Below are 7,029 nucleotides of genomic sequence, written 5' to 3' on the forward strand. Positions count from 1 at the left end.
GACCTTCTTTCAGTGGTAGTTTATGGCCAGCATTAAAGATTGTTGTAGTTTGTAACTCACTGGAACACCAGGCTCCATCTGTTTCAAACCAGAATCCCTCACCTCCCCTAGGTTACTCTGACACACAGGAGGTGCATGGAAGCCAGAATGCTGTGCACAGTCCTTGTTATCTATACTCAGCAAGTGCTCAGAGCTGCAAGGAGCTACCGGGTGCCAAGGAGAAGGAAGAGTCTGTCTCACAGGAAGAGACTGCCAAAGACTTACGTCACTCCAACTCTTTGTCATTTCTCACCAAATGTATCCTAAATTACTGAACCAGCCTTATAAAAGGGTTAGCTGTATGGCTCCCATGAAATAACTTAAGTCTATTTTTTCCTAAGAGGTTAATGAACCTCTTAGGAAAATAATGAATAATGAATAGATTAATACTTATTAGCAGATAAGTAAATGGCCCAAGAACCTGCAAACACTTTAAAAGCATATTGACTGTCTCAGCAGCCACATAGTGGCATTTCTCTCAGCATTTAATAGAGGGAGTAAGACTGACATGCTCAACTGGAATACTGATACTACTTTGGACTACACACATGATCCCATTTTATTTACTGTCTCATAGCATTAAAACCACCTGACCATGTTCTGCACTAAAGGAACTTAACGATCAAGGTAAAGTTCTACTCCTGGACAGATTGAATCAGTTCTGATCAGATTCTGAGACTGTCACACATTTACACACTAATTTTGTAATTCTAGAGGAGAACACCTATTCATACAGTTAGTGTGTGTTCAAAACCTGAAAAGAAACTATTGACGCCAAGGCCATGATTTACCAAAGTCACTAGAAATTTAGCTACCTCAGGACTTTAGCTATCTACTGGTCAAATCTATGCCACAACTTTCTTACACTGTAAGCTTTTAGGGAACTAGTGTCAAAATCTTGTTGGACTTTTTGTACAAAGATCAGGCAAGTGGTCATCACAACACAGGATTTTTAACTGTGAAGATCCTATGTCATCTAAAACAACCAAAAATCTTGCTGAAGCTTTTCCACCAAACTTCTAGGTGATTGGTGAGCTATCTGGCTTATGGTTGCCTTATTTTTTCTGTTCTGATCCAAGAGCCATCAGTGCTCACACCTCATGAGTGTTATAAGACCTATCTGCTTTCAGAAATGCATATAATAGTGCACATAAGGCTCACCAAGATACAGATTTTGGCACACACATCAAACATTAAGTAAAATCTTCCAATAAGGGTACATATAAGTACTATTGACATAGTCCTTAAGAAGCAAGAAGAGACCAAGCACACACAGGCTACACAAACAGTGGGGCCGTGCACCTACGTTTGAGGTGATTCAGGGTGAAGCCTCCTCCAGAAGGAGTAAGTGCAAAGACTTCAGATTCTCATTGCAGAAAGGATTAGCCAAGCTGGTAGTAATGTACAGGATTCCCATCCCAAGTTCCAATCCCACTCTGGACCAGACGTACTTCCAGTTTTCCCATAGATGTGGAAGAGTTTCGTTTCCATTACTTTGAATTTTCCAATAAAAAATGAAGACCTGCCCAGAATTTTGTCTGAGCACTACAGTCCCAATAAATAACAAGCTGTTAGAAGAGGCATCTTTGCTATTGCATGGAAGAGACCCTGCAGCTAAGAGTCTCCTTGCATTTTCCTGGCTGCACCAGGAACAGTTTACTCAACACTGCAGCAGTGACAAAGGTAAGTGTATTCCTGTAACCTCTTCAAATAGTCACAGAAAGGATGCAAAATGTGTGAAAGCTCAGTCACAATGCAAGGATAGCTGGGTTGGAGCCATGGTGAAGAATAGTTTTGACAAATATTAGTGCCTTATTACTGGAGAAAAACAGCAACAAAACATTCTATTACTGAAATGGAAAGATATTAAAATATTGGTTAAACTGTTGGTGCCGTGTAGTGTCTAATGAGTGTGTGTGAAGCCTACTAACCACTAGGAAAAAAGCAGAAGATCCAGGAGATGTTCTCAAGTACCTATAAGGAGCTACTACAGTTCTGCTAATACTGTGACACTTTCTTTTTTAACATCAACACTAGCATTTTTTTTTAATAAAACCTACTAGTTACACCATCTGTTCTAAACACTTGGCAAGTCATCTTGTCAAAAAAAAAACCAAAAAAACCCCCCAAAAACCCACACCTGACTGGATCCATCATCTTTTGAATTCTGTGTGTTGGCAATTCCCATGTTGCTCAGCACTGATGTCTACTGAAACCTCTCCATCTGCTGGTGGCTGTGTTTCATTCATGTGCATTGTACTAAACTGGCCTTGCAAGACACCTACAGCCGATTCTGGGTAGTCTTTCAAATATGCTACTGGTTTATCACATTCATTCCTATACTAACAAGCATCTGAGATTAAATCAAGGAATAAAACGTAGTTTTAGTGGCAGCAGGAAATTCCTGCATCTGTGATTTGATGGTGATTGTCAGTGCTTCCAATAGCATTACTTGCTCTGGTTGGTACTGCTTTTGGATAGCTGAACATACTTTTGCACATGCGATCCAAGCCCACGTTGGCTTTTAATTTCTATTACATCACACTGAGTACAATGAGCTTCTGTAAAATCCCGCTAAGCATCACAGCTTCCAAAATAAATTTCTGCTGTAACAAATTCTGTAAGTGTTATCACAAAAATAAATTTAACTTGGAATATACCATAGGAATTGTCTTCTCAGAGACAGAGATTTTGGCTTCATGGTGAGCTTTTGTGAGCCTTCCCCACACACAAACACTTAGTGCAGAAATAAATAAGTAAAAAAAAAAACAGTATTTTTGAAGAAGGCATAGTTCCAGTGCTGTTTAATTGCAGACTCTAACAGTTTCAGGTAGTATTACAACGTCAAGGGCTTTTTTACTCCTCACAGCTTTAGTCTTAATTGTAATCACTTAATTGTAGTGATGTAGACTTACATAGCCTAGTAAATATAGCCATAATTATGCCTCTCTTTTATAACAAAGCCTGCACATCTGATTACACAGAATTAAGAGTTACAACTTCCAACTAAATATTAAAATACAGGTGTAGCAGAAATGCTAAGTCACGGCCTAAAGCTGTTTGAGCACCTGGGGGGAAGGCAGGGCCAACCCAGGGGAGCTCAGGTGAATGCAATGCACCTCAGTGACTGGAAGGGGTGAAGCCAGGATCTACCCCTTCCCAGACCTCATTTAAGGGTAGGCAACGGAGGTGAGAGCATTGTCTGCTGGAGATCCCTGCCTATCTGAGGCCTTTTAAAGGTAGGGAGCTCTTTTCCTTAATTTCTGCATTTGTTGTGCTTGGGCTTGTTCTCATTTGCAGAAGCTAAAGACTTTGCCCCCGTGCTGTTATTGTGATACTTTCCATCTCATTATAGCATTACAACAGGGCAAAAAGAGGCATCTTATGCATCACATCCCTCTGAAGGCCTACCCAAAAGGATCTGGAATTATTCACTGACTTGATTAACAGAGTGGATTACAGAACAAATGTGCTTATTAAATTTGCAGGCAGTGTTAAAGTGAGAGGGACTGTGTTAGAACTCAGAGCTTAGGAAAGTTCTGAGAAGGCTACGAAAAAAAAACCAACAGTGTAATTGCAGAAGGGTAAATGCCAATTTCTCTGGTTATGCTGTCTAACTACAAGTCAGTGAATGAGAAAATGGGGATCAGAACATGCAGTTAAAGATCTAGTGGCCATGGCAACTCAAAAGCTAGCAATGAGTCAGTTCTCATTCTGCTGCAAAAACGAGTCCTTAGTAGGTTGTATAAATAGAACTGGCTGTTCTCTCAAAGGAATGTGAAATAGACTTCTTATGGTACTGCTAGTGCTACAGCTGAGCACTGTGCAGAGATTTGTGTGTGATCCGAATGGAGAATCTGGGAGAAAACAGGTAGAACTATGGAAACCAAGGCTATTGAGGAAGAGCTGATTGACTGACAGGTTTAATCTAAATGTAAGGAGAGGCATTGTGTCTGTATGTACAGAAATAAACAGCATCAGCAACTCACAGCTGGGACCTGCAGTTTCCCAGTACTGACTGAGAACACAGTGATATCCCTGAAGATGAGTGTACACCACCAACTTCATCATCTGTGGTTTTAGGATGTTTTTGTCACAAACAGACTGAGTCTCCCTTGGAGATAGAAATATATATTTCAAGAAATCTTTTATTTACTATCATTCTCCTTCTTAGTGCTACCCTGTCTGCAGGTTTGGTAGGGTGCTTTTTGGCTCACTTACTGATTGTTTTTACGGTCTCAAACAAAACTAAATCAGCACTACAGCTAATTTAGCACGAATCTAAGAAACACATTATAAGAAACTATTCCTATTTTAGAATAGGTCCCTCAGTTGAAAGATACCTACAAAAATCATATCCTCCAGCTGCTTGACCACTTCAGGACTAACCAAAAGCTAAAGTGACTAAGGGCATTATCCAAATGCATGTTGAACACTGGCAGGTGTGGGGCATCAACCACCTCCCTGTCCATTTACCATCCACAGGGAGCTGCAGAGGGCAAGGAGAGGTTGCCTCTGAGCCTCCTCTTCTCTAGACTGGACAACTCAAGTACTACCTGCCTACCCTCATAGGTGACAGGTCTGGGAGGCATGTCCTGCTTTGCTGCTCTCCTCTGAATGATTTTGAGGACCTTAACATCATTTCTATATTGTGCAGTCCAGAGCTGAACAGAATATTAAAGATGAGGCCACAACAGTGCTAAACATAGCAAGAGAATCTCTTTCAACTATCTGGCTATGCTGTTTAATGTACCCAAAACACAGACTGTCATCTTGGTTGTTAACTCATGTTGAGCCTGCTGTCACCAGCACCCTCAGGTCCCTTCCTGCTGATCTGCTTTCTAGCCACTCCTCTCCCAGTCTGTCCCTGTACCCAATATTGCTGTGTCCTTGCTACAGGAAATCACATACGGCCCATGAAGAGCTCAAACCCGCTGACACACTAACAAACTGAGCTAACCAGCCCAGCTGGACATACATTGTAGGCTATAACACCTTTTTCTTCCTACAAGAGGTGGATTTCTTACTACACCATGATGTTAATTAGAACAAGTTTTCTTTCATCATATATAAATTTAGGAGACATACGTGCTTCATAAAATCTCCAGAATTTCACTGGTATCATTCAAGTGTTTCAAGATTTGATCTGAAAGAGCCAAACCTCACCCACTGTACCTACTGTAGGTACAGCGGCCAAATTCTCATACATCAGTATAGCAATATATTCTGTTACTGAAAACCTTATACCATTTTTTTAATTGTTCAAATGCCTATTTTAAAATCATACTAATACAAGTTCAGTATTCCCTAATGGTAGTTTGTCCACTGCTGTGATGTTACACAAAAATACTGTCAGGAGTGCTGTGGTTCACGCTGTCTTCTATACTAACTGGAGAGGTCACACATAGCAAGCATTCCTTTGCATATATTTTAACAAGAGTTCTGTGAAGAGTTTCTGTGGAACTCTACTTAGTATTTCATAGTCACAAATCCTTTGCTTTGTTACCTTCACTGATCTAAATAAGGCTTTTATGAGTATATCAGTGTTGTTCTGAAGGGTATGATTGAGCACTTCATAAACAACTCTTCCCATAATTTCCGCATGGAGACGCAGCAGATACCCAACTTCTATACCACCCCTCAGACAGACAATATGCATTATACTAGGCATTTACTTTTTCAGGATATTCTGCCAGTTTCCTTCCACAACACAAGGTGTCTGCTAGTATAATAACAGTTAATTGTTCAGTTTGCAGGACTCACATGATCACATATTACTTGCAGCACAAGCTGTAGTGTTAAATGTCTTCATTCAGGGAAAAAAGACATACATACATTTATACATATTTATTTTAATTTTTTAAAAGTAGCATTTGCAGTTTCTTTTAAGCATTCACCTCTCTTTTGCTTCAAATGTGCACTTATTGAAACATCTACTGGCTTCCATGTCCAAGATTCATACCTATAATAATACATGCCAGAATCAAGCTTCATTGCTTGTTGGCAGCCTCCTGTCATGAAAATATTATACAGTAACTTGAGTGTAGGAAAGGCCTATGTTTGTCATCAAGCAATAGGCTGGGACTGGATTAGTCTCCTTGAGTCCAAGGGTAACAATGCTTTCCAGAACACTGAAGCTCACATAGTAACTTTTGTTTCCTTTCGTATCCAGTAAGTGAACAAAGTGGTTGATTTTTCTATGGTAGCTTCTTTAGTTGGTAAGATTTCCTCAACATCTACAGCAAAACACCAGTTGTAGACTTCAATTATTTAGAAATGTTGTCTTTTAACAGCAAGAAAATACTTGATCTGGCATGTAATTAAGCGAACTGGGAACAAACCAAATTTCATCCTCAGATAAACATATGTAACTACTATAGATTTTGATCTAACCCACACACAAAATTTTACACATACTACAAATAGAAACAGAAGTTATCAGCAAAAGACTATCTTACATTGTTTCAAATTAATTTGCAACTATACAATTTTAATGTAATAGAAAAAGGAAAGGAATATAACAGAACAGGTATGAAGAGAAATATTTTCCAAACTTTTATTTGTGCACATTCATCAGGTGAAAAAGATAACTTTTACAGCTTCTTTGGTGCCCAATATTCAGCATACAAAAATGTAAAAGACTATTCACAAATAAAACACAAGCTCAAACTAAAAAAAAAAAGTTTTAAAGGTAGTGCACATCGTGACAGCTTTGCTTATGAATACACAGAAATTACTGCAAAAATAAATAGAATGTCTTTTTAAAAGCAGCAATTTCATATCTTGTAAACTTCTGTTTTTACAATACAGCACTGTTAAGAGTAAAATCCAAAAGGACTGGAGTTTATACTGTGGCCATGAACAAGAAAAAAGTCTGTATTCCTCTGCTATAGTTGGTCCAGTTTTCCTTTTTGCTTTTAGTCCAATGTGCAGCAGTCTTTAAAGGTGCTTGGTTAGGGAACCTAACCATCAAGTGGTGAGTTATAAAAC

This window comes from Tetrao urogallus (genome assembly GCF_951394365.1).
Source record: "Tetrao urogallus genome assembly, chromosome: 2".
NCBI classification, from domain to species: Eukaryota; Metazoa; Chordata; class Aves; order Galliformes; family Phasianidae; genus Tetrao; species Tetrao urogallus.